We start from the raw sequence: 19,441 nt of genomic DNA on the forward strand, positions 1-19,441 counted from the left end.
CAGTGCAGGGGCAGCCTCCACCAGGCTCTCACTCATGTCTCCCACCCCCCCCACTCCCTAGCAGTGCAGGGGCACCCTCCACCAGGCCCCACACATGTCTCCCATCACCCCCACCCCCCAGCAGTGCAGGGGCAGCCTCCACCAGGCCCCCACTCATGTCCCCCTGCACCCCCACCCCCCAGCCACCAGGGGCAGCCTCCACCAGGCCCCCACTCATGTCCCCCTGCGCCCCCCCCCCCCAGCAGTGCAGGGGCAGCCTCCACCAGGCCCCCACTCATGTCTCCCACCAGCCCCACCCCCGAGCCACCAGGAGCAGCCTCCACCAGGCCCCCACTCATGTCTCCCATCACCCCCACCCCCACAGGCAGGGGCAGCCTCCCACCAGGCCCCCACTCATGTCTCCCACCACCCCACCCCCCAGCCACCAGGGGCAGCCTCCACCAGGCCCCCACTCATGTCTCCCACCACCCCCACCCCCAGCAGTGCAGGGGCAGCCTCCACCAGGCCCCCACTCATGTCTCCCTGCACCCCCACCCCCCAGCCACCAGGGGCAGCCTCCACCAGGCCCCCACTCATGTCTCCCACCACCCCCACCCCCCAGCAGTGCAGGGCATGCTCCACCAGGCCCCACACATGTCTACCTCCAACCCCACCCCCCACCCCCCCAGGGGCACCCTCCACCAGGCCCCCACACATGTCTCCCATCACCCCCATCTCCCAGTGTGCAGGGGCAGCCTCCACCAGGCCCCCACTCATGTCTCCCTGCACCCCCACCCCCCCAGCCACCAGGGGCAGCCTCCACCAGGCCCCCACTCATGTCTCCCACCACCCCCACCCCCCAGTAGTGCAGGGGCACGCTCCACCAGGCCCCCACACATGTCTACCACCACCCCCACCCCCCAGGGGCACCCTCCACCAGGCCCCCACACATGTCTCCCATCACCCCCACCCCCAGCAGTGCAGGGGCAGCCTCCATCAGGCCCCCACTCATGTCTCCCACCACCCCCACCCCCCAGCCACCAGGGGCAGCCTCTACCAGGCCCCCACTCATGTCTCCCATCACCCCCACCCCCAGCAGTGCAGGGGCAGCCTCCACCAGGCCCCCACTCATGTCTCCCACCACCTCCACCCCCCAGCCACCAGGGGCAGCCTCCACCAGGCCCCCACTCATGTCTCCCTGCACCCCCACACCCCAGCCACCAGGGCAGCCTCCACCAGGCCCCCACTCATGTCTCCCACCACCCCCACCCCCCAGCAGTGCAGGGGCACGCTCCACCAGGCCCCCACACATGTCTACCACCACCCCTACCCCCCAGGGGCACCCTCCACCAGGCCCCCACACATGTCTCCCATCACCCCACCCCCCAGCAGTGCAGGGCAGCCTCCACCAGGCCCCCACTCATGTCTCCCACCACCCCCACCCCCCAGCAGTGCAGAGGCAGCCTCCACCAGGCCCCCACTCATGTCCCCCTGCACGCCCACCCCCCAGCCACCAGGGGCAGCCTCCACCAGGCCCCCACTCATGTCTCCCACCACCCCCACCCCCAGCAGTCCAGGGCACCCTCCACCAGGCCCCCACACATGTCTCCCATCACCCCCACCTCCCAGCAGTGCAGGGGCAGCCTCCACCAGGCCCCCACTCATGTCCCCCTGCACCCCCCACCCCCCAGCCACCAGGGGCAGCCTCCACCAGGCCCCCACTCATGTCCCCCTGCACCCCCACCCCCAGCAGTGCAGGGGCAGCCTCCACCAGGCCCCCACTCATGCCTCCCACCACCCCCACCCCCCAGCCACGCAGGGCAGCCTCCACCAGGCCCCCACTCATGTCTCCCATCACCCCCACCCCCCAGCAGTGCAGGGGCAGCCTCCACCAGGCCCCCACCTCATGTCTCCCTGCACCCCCACCCACCCCAGCCACCAGGGGCAGCCTCCACCAGTCCCCCACTCATGTCTCCCATCACGCAGTGCAGGGGCAGCCTCCACCAGGCCCCCACTCATGTCTCCCACCACCCCCACCCCCAGCCACCAGGGGCAGCCTCCACCAGGCCGTCACTCATGTCTCCCACCACCCCCACCCCCCAGCCACCAGGGGCAGCCTCCACCAGGCCCCCACTCATGTCTCCCTGCACCCCACCCCCCAGCCACCAGGGGCAGCCTCCACCAGGGCCCCACTCATGTCTCCCACCACCCCCACCCCCAGCAGTGCAGGGCACCCTCCACCAGCCCCCACACATGTCTCCCATCACCCCCACCCCCCAGCAGTGCAGGGGCAGCCTCCACCAGGCCCCACTCATGTCCCCCTGCACCCATCCCCCAGCCACCAGGGGCAGCCTCCACCAGGCCCCCACTCATGTCCTCCTGCACCCCCACCCCCCAGCAGTGCAGGGGCAGCCTCCACCAGGCCCCCACTCATGTCTCCACCACCCCCACCCCCCAGCCACCAGGGGCAGCCTCCACCAGGCCCCCACTCATGTCTCCCATCACCCCCACCCCCAGCAGGTGCAGGGGCAGCCTCCACCAGGCCCCCACTCATGTCTCCCACCACCCCCACCCCCCAGCCACCAGGGGCAGCCTCCACCAGGCCCCCACTCATGCCTCCCTGCACCCCACCCCCCAGCCACCAGGGGCAGCCTCCACCAGGCCCCCACTCATGTCTCCCACCACCCCCACCCCCCAGCAGTGCAGGGGCACGCTCCACCAGGCCCCAACACATGTCTACCACCACCCCCCACCCCCCACCCCCCAGGGGCACCCTCCACCAGGCCCCCACACATGTCTCCCATCACCCCCACCCCCCAGCAGTGCAGGGGCAGCCTCCACCAGGCCCCCACGCATGTCTCCCCAACCCACCCCCCACCCCCCAGCCACCAGGGGCAGCCTCCACCAGGCCCCCACTCATGTCTCCCTGCACCCCCACCCCCCAGCCACCAGGGCAGCCTCCACCAGGCCCCACTCATGTCTCCCACCACCCCCAACCCCCAGCAGTGCAGGGGCACCCTCCACCAGGCCCCCACACATATCTCCCATCACCCCCACCCCCCAGCAGTGCAGGGGCAGCCTCCACCAGGACCCCACTCATGTCCCCCTGCACCCCCATCCCCCAGCCACCAGGGGCAGCCTCCACCAGGTCCCCACTCATGTCCTCCTGCACCCCCAACCCCCCAGCAGTGCAGGGGCAGCCTCCACCAGGCCCCCACCTCATGTCTCCCACCACCCCCACCCCCCAGCCACCAGGGGCAGCATCCACCAGGCCCCCACTCATGTCTCCCATCACCCCCACCCCCCAGCAGTGCAGGGGCAGCCTCCACCAGGCCCCCACTCATGTCTCCTACCACCCCCACCCCCCAGCCACCAGGGGCAGCCTCCACCAGGCCCCCACTCATGCCTCCCTGCACCCCCACCCCCAGCCACCAGGGGCAGCCTCCACCAGGCCCCCATTCATGTCTCCCACCACCCCCACCCCCCAGCAGTGCAGGGGCACGCTCCACCAGGCCCCAACACATGTCTACCACCACCCCCACCCCCACCTCCAGGGGCACCCTCCACCAGGCCCCCACACATGTCTCCCATCACCCCCACCCCCCAGCAGTGCAGGGGCAGCCTCCACCAAGCCCCCACTCATGTCTACCACCACCCCACCCCCCCAGCAGTGCAGGGGCAGCCTCCACCAGGCCCCCACTCATGTCCCCGTGCACCCCCACCCCCAGCCACCAGGGCAGCCTCCACCAGGCCCCCACCCATGTCCCCCTGCACCCCCACCCCCCAGCCACCAGGGGCAGCCTCCACCAGGCCCCCACTCATGTCCCCCTGCACCCCCCACCCCCCAGCAGTGCAGGGGCAGACCTCCACCAGGCCCCCACTCATGTCTCCCACCACCCCCACCCGGCAGCCACCAGGGCAGCCTCCACCAGGCCCCCACTCATGGTCTCCCATCACCCCCACCCCCCAGCAGTGCAGGGGCAGCCTCCACCAGCCCCCACTCATGTCTCCCTGCACCCCCACCCCCCAGCCACCAGGGGCAGCCTCCACCAGGCCCCCACTCATGTCTCCCACCACCCCCACCCCCAGCAGTGCAGGGGCATGCTCCACCAGGCCCCACCACATGTCTACCTCCAACCCCACCCCCCACCCCCCAGGGGCACCCTCCACAGGCCCCCACACATGTCTCCCATCACCCCCATCCCCCAGTGTGCAGGGGCAGCCTCCACCAGGCCCCCACTCAATGTCCTCCCTGCACCCCCCACCCCCCCAGCCACCAGGGGCAGCCTCCACCAGGCCCCCACTCATGTCTCCCACCACCCCCACCCCCAGTAGTGCAGGGGCACGCTCCACCAGGCCCCCACACATGTCTACCACCACCCCCACCCCCCAGGGCACCCTCCACCAGGCCCCCCACACATGTCTCCCATCACCCCCACCCCCAGCAGTGCAGGGGCAGCCTCCATCAGGCCCCCACTCATGTCTCCCACCACCCCCACCCCCCAGCCACCAGGGGCAGCCTCCACCAGGCCCCCACTCATGTCTCCCATCACCCCACCCCCAGCAGTGCAGGGGCAGCCTCCACCAGGCCCCCACTCATGTCTCCCACCACCCCCACCCCCCAGCCACCAGGGGCAGCCTCCACCAGGCCCCCACTCATGTCTCCCTGCACCCCCACACCCCAGCCACCAGGGGCAGCCTCCACCAGGCCCCCACTCATGTCTCCCACCACCCCCACCCCCCAGCAGTGCAGGGCACGCTCCACCAGGCCCCCACACATGTCTACCACCACCCCCACCCCGCAGGGGCACCCTCCACCAGGCCCCACACATGTCTCCCATCACCCCACCCCCAGCAGTGCAGGGGCAGCCTCCACCAGGCCCCCACTCATGTCTCCCACCACCCCCACCCCCCAGCAGTGCAGAGGCAGCCTCCACCAGGCCCCCACTCATGTCCCCCTGCACGCCCACCCCCCAGCCACCAGGGGCAGCCTCCACCAGGCCCCCACTCATGTCTCCCACCACCCCCACCCCCCAGCAGTGCAGGGGCACCCTCCACCAGGCCCCCACACATGTCTCCCATCACCCCCACCTCCCAGCAGTGCAGGGGCAGCCTCCACCAGGCCCCCACTCATGTCCCCCTGCACCCCCACCCCCCAGCCACCAGGGGCACCCTCCACCAGGCCCCCACACATGTCTCCCATCACCCCCACCTCCCAGCAGTGCAGGGGCAGCCTCCACCAGGCCCCCACTCATGTCCCCCTGCACCCCCACCCCCCAGCCACCAGGGGCAGCCTCCACCAGGCCCCCACTCATGTCCCCCTGCACCCCCACCCCCAGCAGTGCAGGGGCAGCCTCCACCAGGCCCCCACTCATGCCTCCCACCACCCCCACCCCCCAGCCACCAGGGGCAGCCTCCACCAGTCCCCCACTCATGTCTCCCATCACCCCCACCCCCCAGCAGTGCAGGGGCAGCCTCCACCAGGCCCCCACTCATGTCTCCCACCACCCCCACCCCCCAGCCACCAGGGGCAGCCTCCACCAGGCCGTCACTCATGTCTCCCACCACCCCCACCCCCCAGCCACCTGGGGCAGCCTCCACCAGGCCCCCACTCATGTCTCCCTGCACCCCACCCCCCAGCCACCAGGGGCAGCCTCCACCAGGCCCCACTCATGTCTCCCACCACCCCCACCCCCCAGCAGTGCAGGGGCACCCTCCACCAGGCCCCCACACATGTCTCCCATCACCCCCACCCCCAGCAGTGCAGGGGCAGCCTCCACCAGGCCCCCACTCATGTCCCCCTGCACCCCCATCCCCCAGCCACCAGGGGCAGCCTCCACCAGGCCCCCACTCATGTCATCCTGCACCCCCACCCCCCAGCAGTGCAGGGGCAGCCTCCACCAGGCCCCCACTCATGTCTCCCACCACCCCCACCCCCCAGCCACCAGGGGCAGCCTCCACCAGGCCCCCACTCATGTCTCCCATCACCCCCACCCCCCAGCAGTGCAGGGGCAGCCTCCACCAGGCCCCCACTCATGTCTCCCACCACCCCCACCCCCCAGCCACCAGGGGCAGCCTCCACCAGGCCCGCACTCATGCCTCCCTGCACCCCCACCCCCAGCCACCAGGGGCAGCCTCCACCAGGCCCCCACTCATGTCTCCCACCACCCCCACCCCCCAGCAGTGCAGGGGCACGCTCCACCAGGCCCCAACACATGTCTACCACCACCCCCACCCCCCACCCCCCAGGGGCACCCTGCACCAGGCCCCCACACATGTCTCCCATCACCCCCACCCCCCAGCAGTGCAGGGGCAGCCTCCATCAGGCCCCCACTCATGTCTCCCACCACCCCCACCCCCCAGCCACCAGGGGCAGCCTCCACCAGGCCCCCACTCATGTCTCCCACCACCCCCACCCCCCAGCAGTGCAGGGGCAGCCTCCACCAGGCCCCCACTCATGTCCCCCTGCACCCCCACCCCCCAGCCACCAGGGGCAGCCTCCACCAGGCCCCCACTCATGTCTTCCACCACCCCCACCCCCCAGCAGTGCAGGGGTACCCTCCACCAGGCCCCCACACATGTCTCCCATCACCCCCACCCCCCAGCAGTGCAGGGGCAGCCTCCACCAGGCCCCCACTCATGTCCCCCTGCACCCACATCCCCCAGCCACCAGGGGCAGCCTCCACCAGGCCCCCACTCATGTCCCCCTGCACCCTCACCCCCCAGCAGTGGAGGGGCAGCCTCCACCAGGCCCCCACTCATGTCTCCCACCACCCCCACCCCCTAGCCACCAGGGGCAGCCTCCACCAGGCCCCCATTCAGGTCTCCCATCACCCCCACCCCCCAGCAGTGCAGGGGCAGCCTCCACCAGGCCCCCACTCATGTCTCCCTGCACCCCCACCCCCCAGCCACCAGGGGCAGCCTCCACCAGGCCCCCTCTCATGTCTCCCATCACCCCCACCCCCCAGCAGTGCAGGGGCAGCCTCCACCAGGCCCCCACTCATGTCTCCCACCGCCCCCACCCCCCAGCCACCAGGGGCAGCCTCCACCAGGCCCCCACTCATGTCTCCCACCACCCCCACCCCCCAGCCACCAGGGGCAGCCTCCAACAGGCTCCCACTCATGTCTCCCTGCACCCCCACCCCCAGCCACCAGGGGCAGCCTCCACCAGGCCCCCACTCATGTCTCCCACCACCCCCAGCCCCCAGCAGTGCAAGGGCACCCTCCACCAGGTGCCCACACATGTCTCCCATCACCCCCACCCCCCCAACAGTGCAGGGGCAGCCTCCACCAGGCCCCCACTCATGTCCCCCTGCACCCCCACCCCCCAGCCACCAGGGGCAGCCTCCACCAGGCCCCCACTCATGTCCCCCTGCACCCCCACCCCCCAGCAGTGCAGGGGCAGCCTCCACCAGGCCCCCACTCATGTCTCCCACCACCCCCACCACCCAGCCACCAGGGGCAGCCTCCACCAGGCCCCCACTCATGTCTCCCATCACCCCCACCCTCCAGCAGTGCAGGGGCAGCCTCCACCAGGCCCCCACTCATGTCTCCCACCACCCCACCCCCAGCCACCAGGGGCAGCCTCCACCAGGCCCCCACTCATGTCTCCCACCACCCCCACCCCCCAGCTACCAGGGGCAGCCTCCACCAGGCCCCCACTCATGTCTCCCTGCACCCCCACCCCCCAGCAGTGCAGGGGCAGCCTCCACCAGGCTCTCACTCATGTATCCCACCCCCCCACTCCCTAGCAGTGCAGGGGCACCCTCCACCAGGCCCCACACATGTCTCCCATCACCCCCACCCCCCAGCAGTGCAGGGGCAGCCTCCACCAGGCCCCCACTCATGTCCCCCTGCACCCCCACCCCCCAGCCACCAGGGGCAGCCTCCACCAGGCCCCCACTCATGTCCCCCTGCGCCCCCACCCCCCAGCAGTGCAGGGGCAGCCTCCACCAGGCCCCCACTCATGTCTCCCACCAGCCCCACCCCCGAGCCACCAGGAGCAGCCTCCACCAGGCCCCCACTCATGTCTCCCATCACCCCCACCCCCCAGCAGTGCAGGGGCAGCCTCCACCAGGCCCCCACGCATGTCTCCCACCACCCCCACCCCCCAGCCACCAGGGGCAGCCTCCACCAGGCCCCCACACATGTCTCCCATCACCCCCACCTCCCAGCAGTGCAGGGGCAGCCTCCACCAGGCCCCCACTCATGTCCCCCTGCACCCCCACCCCCCAGCCACCAGGGGCAGCCTCCACCAGGCCCCCACTCATGTCCCCCTGCATCCCCACCCCCAGCAGTGCAGGGGCAGCCTCCACCAGGCCCCCACTCATGCCTCCCACCACCCCCACCCCCCAGCCACCAGGGGCAGCCTCCACCAGGCCCCCACTCATGTCTCCCATCACCCCCACCCCCCAGCAGTGCAGGGGCAGCCTCCACCAGGCCCCCACTCATGTCTCCCTGCACCCCCACCCCCCAGCCACCAGGGGCAGCCTCCACCAGTCCCCCACTCATGTCTCCCATCACCCCCACCCCCCAGCAGTGCAGGGGCAGCCTCCACCAGGCCCCCACTCATGTCTCCCACCACCCCCACCCCCCAGCCACCAGGGGCAGCCTCCACCAGGCCGTCACTCATGTCTCCCACCACCCCCACCCCCCAGCCACCTGGGGCAGCCTCCACCAGGCCCCCACTCATGTCTCCCTGCACCCCACCCCCCAGCCACCAGGGGCAGCCTCCACCAGGCCCCACTCATGTCTCCCACCACCCCCACCCCCCAGCAGTGCAGGGGCACCCTCCACCAGGCCCCCACACATGTCTCCCATCACCCCCACCCCCAGCAGTGCAGGGGCAGCCTCCACCAGGCCCCCACTCATGTCCCCCTGCACCCCCATCCCCCAGCCACCAGGGGCAGCCTCCACCAGGCCCCCACTCATGTCATCCTGCACCCCCACCCCCCAGCAGTGCAGGGGCAGCCTCCACCAGGCCCCCACTCATGTCTCCCACCACCCCCACCACCCAGCCACCAGGGGCAGCCTCCACCAGGCCCCCACTCATGTCTCCCATCACCCCCACCCTCCAGCAGTGCAGGGGCAGCCTCCACCAGGCCCCCACTCATGTCTCCCACCACCCCACCCCCCAGCCACCAGGGGCAGCCTCCACCAGGCCCCCACTCATGTCTCCCACCACCCCCACCCCCCAGCTACCAGGGGCAGCCTCCACCAGGCCCCCACTCATGTCTCCCTGCACCCCCACCCCCCAGCAGTGCAGGGGCAGCCTCCACCAGGCTCTCACTCATGTCTCCCACCCCCCCCACTCCCTAGCAGTGCAGGGGCACCCTCCACCAGGCCCCACACATGTCTCCCATCACCCCCACCCCCCAGCAGTGCAGGGGCAGCCTCCACCAGGCCCCCACTCATGTCCCCCTGCACCCCCACCCCCCAGCCACCAGGGGCAGCCTCCACCAGGCCCCCACTCATGTCCCCCTGCGCCCCCACCCCCCAGCAGTGCAGGGGCAGCCTCCACCAGGCCCCCACTCATGTCTCCCACCAGCCCCACCCCCGAGCCACCAGGAGCAGCCTCCACCAGGCCCCCACTCATGTCTCCCATCACCCCCACCCCCAGCAGTGCAGGGGCAGCCTCCACCAGGCCCCCACTCATGTCTCCCACCACCCCCACCCCCCAGCCACCAGGGGCAGCCTCCACCAGGCCCCCACTCATGTCTCCCACCACCCCCACCCCCAGCAGTGCAGGGGCAGCCTCCACCAGGCCCCCACTCATGTCTCCCTGCACCCCCACCCCCCAGCCACCAGGGGCAGCCTCCACCAGGCCCCCACTCATGTCTCCCACCACCCCCACCCCCCAGCAGTGCAGGGGCATGCTCCACCAGGCCCCCACACATGTCTACCTCCAACCCCACCCCCCACCCCCCCAGGGGCACCCTCCACCAGGCCCCCACACATGTCTCCCATCACCCCCATCCCCCAGTGTGCAGGGGCAGCCTCCACCAGGCCCCCACTCATGTCTCCCTGCACCCCCACCCCCCCAGCCACCAGGGGCAGCCTCCACCAGGCCCCCACTCATGTCTCCCACCACCCCCACCCCCCAGTAGTGCAGGGGCACGCTCCACCAGGCCCCCACAAATGTCTACCACCACCCCCACCCCCCAGGGGCACCCTCCACCAGGCCCCCACACATGTCTCCCATCACCCCCACCCCCAGCAGTGCAGGGGCAGCCTCCATCAGGCCCCCACTCATGTCTCCCACCACCCCCACCCCCCAGCCACCAGGGGCAGCCTCTACCAGGCCCCCACTCATGTCTCCCATCACCCCCACCCCCAGCAGTGCAGGGGCAGCCTCCACCAGGCCCCCACTCATGTCTCCCACCACCCCCACCCCCCAGCCACCAGGGGCAGCCTCCACCAGGCCCCCACTCATGTCTCCCTGCACCCCCACACCCCAGCCACCAGGGGCAGCCTCCACCAGGCCCCCACTCATGTCTCCCACCACCCCCACCCCCCAGCAGTGCAGGGGCACGCTCCACCAGGCCCCCACACATGTCTACCACCACCCCTACCCCCCAGGGGCACCCTCCACCAGGCCCCCACACATGTCTCCCATCACCCCACCCCCCAGCAGTGCAGGGGCAGCCTCCACCAGGCCCCCACTCATGTCTCCCACCACCCCCACCCCCCAGCAGTGCAGAGGCAGCCTCCACCAGGCCCCCACTCATGTCCCCCTGCACGCCCACCCCCCAGCCACCAGGGGCAGCCTCCACCAGGCCCCCACTCATGTCTCCCACCACCCCCACCCCCCAGCAGTCCAGGGGCACCCTCCACCAGGCCCCCACACATGTCTCCCATCACCCCCACCTCCCAGCAGTGCAGGGGCAGCCTCCACCAGGCCCCCACTCATGTCCCCCTGCACCCCCACCCCCCAGCCACCAGGGGCAGCCTCCACCAGGCCCCCACTCATGTCCCCCTGCACCCCCACCCCCAGCAGTGCAGGGGCAGCCTCCACCAGGCCCCCACTCATGCCTCCCACCACCCCCACCCCCCAGCCACCAGGGGCAGCCTCCACCAGGCCCCCACTCATGTCTCCCATCACCCCCACCCCCCAGCAGTGCAGGGGCAGCCTCCACCAGGCCCCCACTCATGTCTCCCTGCACCCCCACCCCCCAGCCACCAGGGGCAGCCTCCACCAGTCCCCCACTCATGTCTCCCATCACCCCCACCCCCCAGCAGTGCAGGGGCAGCCTCCACCAGGCCCCCACTCATGTCTCCCACCACCCCCACCCCCCAGCCACCAGGGGCAGCCTCCACCAGGCCGTCACTCATGTCTCCCACCACCCCCACCCCCCAGCCACCAGGGTCAGCCTCCACCAGGCCCCCACTCATGTCTCCCTGCACCCCACCCCCCAGCCACCAGGGGCAGCCTCCACCAGGCCCCACTCATGTCTCCCACCACCCCCACCCCCCAGCAGTGCAGGGGCACCCTCCACCAGGCCCCCACACATGTCTCCCATCACCCCCACCCCCCAGCAGTGCAGGGGCAGCCTCCACCAGGCCCCCACTCATGTCCCCCTGCACCCCCATCCCCCAGCCACCAGGGGCAGCCTCCACCAGGCCCCCACTCATGTCCTCCTGCACCCCCACCCCCCAGCAGTGCAGGGGCAGCCTCCACCAGGCCCCCACTCATGTCTCCCACCACCCCCACCCCCCAGCCACCAGGGGCAGCCTCCACCAGGCCCCCACTCATGTCTCCCATCACCCCCACCCCCCAGCAGTGCAGGGGCAGCCTCCACCAGGCCCCCACTCATGTCTCCCACCACCCCCACCCCCCAGCCACCAGGGGCAGCCTCCACCAGGCCCCCACTCATGCCTCCCTGCACCCCCACCCCCAGCCACCAGGGGCAGCCTCCACCAGGCCCCCACTCATGTCTCCCACCACCCCCACCCCCCAGCAGTGCAGGGGCACGCTCCACCAGGCCCCAACACATGTCTACCACCACCCCCACCCCCCACCCCCCAGGGGCACCCTCCACCAGGCCCCCACACATGTCTCCCATCACCCCCACCCCCCAGCAGTGCAGGGGCAGCCTCCACCAGGCCCACACGCATGTCTCCCACCACCCCCACCCCCCAGCCACCAGGGGCAGCCTCCACCAGGCCCCCACTCATGTCTCCCTGCACCCCCACCCCCCAGCCACCAGGGGCAGCCTCCACCAGGCCCCACTCATGTCTCCCACCACCCCCAACCCCCAGCAGTGCAGGGGCACCCTCCACCAGGCCCCCACACATATCTCCCATCACCCCCACCCCCCAGCAGTGCAGGGGCAGCCTCCACCAGGACCCCACTCATGTCCCCCTGCACCCCCATCCCCCAGCCACCAGGGGCAGCCTCCACCAGGTCCCCACTCATGTCCTCCTGCACCCCCACCCCCCAGCAGTGCAGGGGCAGCCTCCACCAGGCCCCCACTCATGTCTCCCACCACCCCCACCCCCCAGCCACCAGGGGCAGCATCCACCAGGCCCCCACTCATGTCTCCCATCACCCCCACCCCCCAGCAGTGCAGGGGCAGCCTCCACCAGGCCCCCACTCATGTCTCCTACCACCCCCACCCCCCAGCCACCAGGGGCAGCCTCCACCAGGCCCCCACTCATGCCTCCCTGCACCCCCACCCCCAGCCACCAGGGGCAGCCTCCACCAGGCCCCCATTCATGTCTCCCACCACCCCCACCCCCCAGCAGTGCAGGGGCACGCTCCACCAGGCCCCAACACATGTCTACCACCACCCCCACCCCCCACCTCCAGGGGCACCCTCCACCAGGCCCCCACACATGTCTCCCATCACCCCCACCCCCCAGCAGTGCAGGGGCAGCCTCCACCAAGCCCCCACTCATGTCTACCACCACCCCCACCCCCCAGCAGTGCAGGGGCAGCCTCCACCAGGCCCCCACTCATGTCCCCGTGCACCCCCACCCCCAGCCACCAGGGGCAGCCTCCACCAGGCCCCCACCCATGTCCCCCTGCACCCCCACCCCCCAGCCACCAGGGGCAGCCTCCACCAGGCCCCCACTCATGTCCCCCTGCACCCCCACCCCCCAGCAGTGCAGGGGCAGCCTCCACCAGGCCCCCACTCATGTCTCCCACCACCCCCACCCGGCAGCCACCAGGGGCAGCCTCCACCAGGCCCCCACTCATGTCTCCCATCACCCCCACCCCCCAGCAGTGCAGGGGCAGCCTCCACCAGGCCCCCACTCATGTCTCCCTGCTCCCCCACCCCCCAGTCACCAGGGGCAGCCTCCACCAGGCCCCCACTCATGTCTCCCACCACCCCACCCCCCAGGGGCACCCTCCACCAGGCCCCCACAAATGTCTCCCATCACCCCCACCCCCCAGCAGTGCAGGGGCAGCCTCCACCAGGCCCCCACTCATGCCTCCCACCACCCCCACCCCCCAGCCACCAGGGGCAGCCTCCACCAGGCCCCCACTCATGTCTCCCACCACCCCCACCCCCCAGCAGTGCAGGGGCAGCCTCCACCAGGCCCCCACTCATGTCCCCCTGCACCCCCACCCCTGAGCCACCAGGAGCAGCCTCCACCAGGCCCCCACTCATGTCTCCCACCACCCCCACCCCCAGCAGTGCAGGGGCACCCTCCACCAGGCCCCCCACACATGTCTCCCATCACCCTCACCCCCCAGCAGTGCAGGGGCAGCCTCCACCAGGCCCCCACTCATGTCCCCCTGCACCCCCACCCCCCATCCACCAGTGGCAGCCTCCACCAGGCCCCCACTCATGTCTCCCATCACCCCCACCCCCCAGCAGTGCAGGGGAAGCCTCCACCAGGCCCCCACTCATGTCTCCCTGCACCCCCACCCCCCAGCCAACGGAGCTTGGATTGTCGCGCCAACCTTACCAGACAACTGGCAGGAGGCACAACTCCTGCAGTGACTTTCTACTTGCACCCCCATCTTGGGCCAGTAGAAGTGCATGGATAACCTTTGCTTGGTCCTCTTCATACCAAGGTGACCAGCAAGGGGAACTTCATGCGCCAACTGCAGGAGGAAGGGCCTAACAGCAAGGGGAACCACCAACCTCCTATGGTCTCCTTCTGTAGACTCAGTGGGCTCACTATACAGGAGTCAACCTTCCCAATAAATCCTATGCGTCCCAGGAGGTTCACCCTCAAGCTGGGAGCAGGCCTGTCTCCTTAGGCCTTCCAGAGATGGGCACTCACGTTGGCCTTTACTGAATTCGTCCCTATCAGGGCCTCCTTCAACTAACAAGTCTTTTAGTTCAGGATGATCGTTGGGGTCAAATACTTCAAGCATCGCCACCTCCTCGTCAGGCCCGGGCGATTGACCAACTTCCTCCACCGCAATGGTAGGCGAGCTCGGGGGAATATTCTCTTTCCCTCGTCTTGACTTGTCGACTCCTTTCGCCTTGGGTTTCCCCTTCGGCTGGGGCGGCGTATTGGTCTTGGCCAATGCTGCCCGTGCTTGAGACCGTGTGTAGGGTCTTTCGGCAGTGTCTCCTACGAGCCCTAGAGCTCTGAGATCATTACCTAACAAGACCTTTCCCGGGACGTTTCTCTGAATGCTCACTGGAATCTTGACTGCTGTACCATTTAAAGTAAGATTTACAGGTATTACTGGGAACATACGGAGTGGGCCGTCAGCCAACTTAGTGGGCATCAGAGTAGCTCTGGCAACTTCCTCTGAGTCTACCAAGGTAGAATCCACTACAGTGCGACTGCACCCACTATCCCTAAGAGCTGGAGTATCTACTCCATTGATCAGCACACTGTCTTTAAAGTAGTGCTTGGTATTATCCGGAATCCTAGCATAAGCCTCTGCGACTTTAGGCTCCCAGGAACCCAGGGAAACTAAAACTACCTCAGCCTCTATCCCGCTGGGAAATGAGTCTGAGGAGAAGGATGCTCCTGTAATCTCTTCTTCCTCGTAGGAGGAGAAGGCCAGATTAGCTGAGTGGACCCCCAAAGGTCTAACCTTACACCGGGGGGATCCCCCTTCACGTGGTCAGTTGCTCCACAAGCAAAACAAGATCCATTGGGTCTGTTTACATAGGGAGGCTTATTGTAACCAGAGTTCTGTTTCGGAGGCTGACCTCCACTACCCTGTGAGTTCTCTTGTGTCTTACCCTTATTTTTCTTTTTGTGGCCCTTATGAGAAAAAGATTTATCAGATTCTCCACCCTCCATATCTTTGGACTTTTTCCCTTCCTCCTGCTTACCAGGATGAGTTTTGTCCTTATGGGACACTCGATGTGACAGCCATTAGTCTGCTGCAATGGCCAGCTTCTTAGGATCTATCTCCTTCGAATCGGCCAAATGCTGCTTAAGCTCCGGGGAAGAAGATGCAAAAATGTGTTCCAGCATGACAAGATTTATCATGCCTTCGAAGGTAGAAACCTTATAACCTTGGACCCAGCCAGTTAAGTTTTTCAAGGATTCAGTGACATAAGATACCCAAGTACCACCTTCCTTTTTCTTATACTCTCTGAAACGTTTCAAATATTGGGCCGGAGTCTTCCCAAACTTTAAAATGAGAGTTTGCTTTAACATTGCGAAATCAGCTGGCTCAGCCTTCGACATTTCCATAATGGCACTACAGCCAGAATGGGGCAGTCTGCTGAGTAACCAGGCCATTTTATCAGCATTGTCAACTTGTTGAACTTCGCATGCATACTCAAACGCATTCAGCCAGTCCATAATGTCATTCCTTTCCTCATACACACTGAGCAGATCTTTCGGAAACCGTGGATGAGAGGAGGCCCCAGACCCATGACCAGGACCATTGGACCCATTTGCAACCTGAAGCTTGGCCGGTTCCAACTGGTGATCCCTGTCTTTTTGTTTTTCTGCCTGTTCGATTTTTAGTTTGGCTATGCTGAATTCAAGCTCCTGCTGCCTAAACCGCAGCTCTTGCTTCTTGAATTCAAGCATAGCCTCCCCATCAGCACTGGCAGAGGAAACATTCGACATCTCATCCTCCCTGTCCTCGTGGTCGCGGTGGATCAGTGCAGCGGCAGAACCGTCGGTTCTACCAGTGAGAGCAGCCCCACCTCCTTCCGCACTGTCCTCAGAAGTTATAGCGTCTAGCTGCGCTTCTTGCCACGCCACGATTCTTTGGATCATATCCAATTTCGTGCCTTGAGAGGAAACACCTCTCTCCGCACACATCTTTTTCAATGTTTCTGATTTGGAAGCATTTAAAGTTAACAAGGTATTTGTTTCCATACTGTTAGATAGGACTATGGCCTTTTTAAAGTTATACTACAACAATTCACTACGTGTCCTGGTTGGAATAACTTGAAATACCTTAGTTTGTGCGCAACACTGGATACCTTCAGTCGTATCCCACCGCTGTACACCAATTTGTTAAGACGGATTTCTGAACTCTGTCCTGGTGGCGCAGAAGTTCAGAAGGCCAACCTAATTACTTGGAACAGGGTAACCTCTGGACGAGCCAGACCAATCAAGGTAGCGATCGCGGCGGTCAAGACTAGGTCTCAAGAGGGGTGAGGGTGACTGAAAGCCCGCAATGAGCACACAAAGCAAGGACTCTTACAAACTACTCCAAACAGGTGTTATATCAAAAATATATACACATTTATTCCAAGGCCTTTAAAACAATGACCGTAGCGAGAAAATCACAATATAACGATAGTAAACCAACACATACCATATCAACACAATATATATACAAATACAACAAGTCTCAAGCGTTAGATGCACGAAATGTGTAGGCCACCTAAAAGGGAAGGAAAACAGGCAGTGCGAAATAATGCTTAGACCCAGTCCGCCTTCAGAGGCACCTAACTAAAAGGAAGTCCGAGCCCTACGAAGAGTGGAGCGTTGTGCTCAAAAGTACCTGCACACGCTGTTGCCAACGGGCAAAAGGGGAAGCTCTTCGAGGGAAATCAGGCAGTTCAGTTTAGTGCACAAAGGAAGAAGAACAATTTCCGCCACTCAAGCACAGCCTCCACTGTGGGCAGAAGCAGAGCGCGAGTACGGAAAAGGGTGCTGTTTTGACACAGCGGGGAAAAGCTATGGGCTCCTGCAGGAGGGCGACCAGTTCCTAGCTATGCTACTCACCGGTCCCCGATGCAAGCAGACCCAGGCTTCTCCGCGTCCGTTTCAGTCGCTGGCAGGTTCAGAAGAGCAGGGAACGTCTCGTCGTCGTGTTGAGTCTGCAGCAGCAGAGTTGAGTAAAAGACGTCCCAATCGAAGAAACCCGCACAGTTTGTTACCACAGCAGGGCAACGGAGCGGCCGTGTGTATCTGAGCCAAATGTACACTACTCACTTCCGACCTGGGAACGCCAAGTGTACGAAGCGTGTGAGAGTGACAAGGACTTGAAATACTACACAACCTGGCAGCGGTTACAGAGCAAGACTCCCGTCTAAGCTGGTCAGTCAGCTGGATGGCCCAGAGACGCTTCCGAAGGCTTACTGGCAGGAGATGGTGAAGATGCCGAGAATAGCTGTTCCCGCTATTCCAAGGGTCGAAGTACCAGTACAGGCCTTCTGGTTCGATCAAAGGTAAAAAGGGTTTCACAAGGCGACAGCAGTGCAGAGGAGAAGTCCTTCAGCGGGTCACCAGCGATTCCTCGGTTCAGCCTCTTGGTTGCAGGATACTTGGCTCCTGTATTCCTTCGTTCGTGAGAACTCAGGAGATCGACATGGTAGTGGTGTTTCCAGCCCCCTCTTATCCACGGTTCCCTTCGCGCCAAAACGGAGGGGACCCAATGGGAGATCCGCTCATCAACACTCACACCATTCGTGGACCAATCACGGACCACGGTGGTCCCAGGCATTCATACCACCCTAGACTCTCTGGCACCCAGGATGTGTATTGGGACCAGACATCCCAGCCCACATCCTGGAGGCACACACAAGACATGTAGAAGCCCGCGAAAGCATCCATGTTTCGCGGGAAAGTACATGCCCAAATAAGGAAGGCCCCGGTTCGGCTCGACCTGAGGAAGGTGAAGGGAGCAAGCCGGTCAGCGGACAGGACAAAGGAGCCTCGTGGTCTGGCCATTTTGGGAGCCAGGCCACCATTTTGGGTTAAGCGCGAGAAATGCGCTTAGAACGCCAAAAGGAGCTCCAAACACAAGAAACGATCGCTGCCACCATTCCCGTCCCTGAATCACTTGCACCGATCAGATACAATCCTAAACGAGTATCTAGGGCCTGTAGAAGGCTAGAGACCCAAGAGAGCTGTAACTTATCTTACAGTGCCCTCTTGTGTCATGTTGCACGAAAGCCACAACATGATAAAAGAAACTACGGAAAACAGCGTTTCCCGGTACTGACTGTCTTAAGGGCATGTCAGTTTCCCCGTAAGAAAGGAGCGAAAGCCCAGAGGAGTGCGGCAGAAAGCTGCACTTCTCTGGCAAAGTCGAGAACAAGGTGAAAAACAACAGAAAAAGTTTAGGGGTTGCCACATGGAAGGAAAATTACCTACAATTACGAAATCTTTCCTAACACCTTCTCCTAGCTTTCTCACACATCCGGCTGTCGGGTTCACACTTTCCTTTATTACACAGTACACAATCTACTCAGAAAGCAGGGTTTCTTTCCCCTAGCTTTCCTCTGGCTATGGGTCAGAGACATTTGATTGTATAAGGGATTTGATCTAACCCTTGTAGGACAACTTGACACCTCATGCCACACTTTCCTAGGGCTTCTGGCTCTTTTAGTTTCAAAGAATAGGTCCCGGCCAGAGTCTTTCGAATGAGTACCCATGTGGCGCTGCACCGCTTGGCACCTAGACCTCAACTGTTTTTCTCTACAGTTCAACCACACACACAAGTTCCTTGTCTTTCGGATTCCTTGTGTTAAAATTAAATTTGAAACCTTTGCAAAATGTGTTTTGAAACGCATTTGAAAAATGTACGTGTAACCGTGTCTATAGGAGGGTCCTCGCCATGTAAATGGGGATATAGCCACGGTTATGTAATTTCTCAAATTGAGAAAAATAAAATGTTTTATTTAATTGTGTTTGTACATGTTTTTCAAAGGGCTCTTTGGAAGGACTGTGTTGGGGTTTATTGACTGTTATAGGTTGTAATAAAAATGTGTTGGGCATTTTACTTGTTTGCTTTCTACAGTCCTCTTTCTGCGCTATTGATTTCTGAAAGCTATGAAAGTGACCTTTTTGTGAACTTTTGGCATTCTGAGTGCAGAACTCAACATGTGCACATTTTCTGTGTTCAGCTATTGTGAAGATCTATTCATTATTTGGAGCATCTGAAGATGAGTGTGTGTTTATTTCTAAGATACATTAAGTAAGTTTATATGTCTGATTTAGTCAAGTTTAAAAGTATTGTTTGGAAAGTAGGGTTTTCCATATTTTAGTTCAGTGTTTTAGGAGAGTGATGAAGCAGTATCATATGTTTGCTATGGTTATGTGTGGCAAAAAATATATTTGAAATTAA

The sequence above is a fragment of the Ambystoma mexicanum genome, chromosome 4p (genome assembly GCF_040938575.1).
Source record: "Ambystoma mexicanum isolate Mex_15411 chromosome 4p, UKY_AmexF1_1, whole genome shotgun sequence".
NCBI lineage: Eukaryota > Metazoa > Chordata > Amphibia > Caudata > Ambystomatidae > Ambystoma > Ambystoma mexicanum.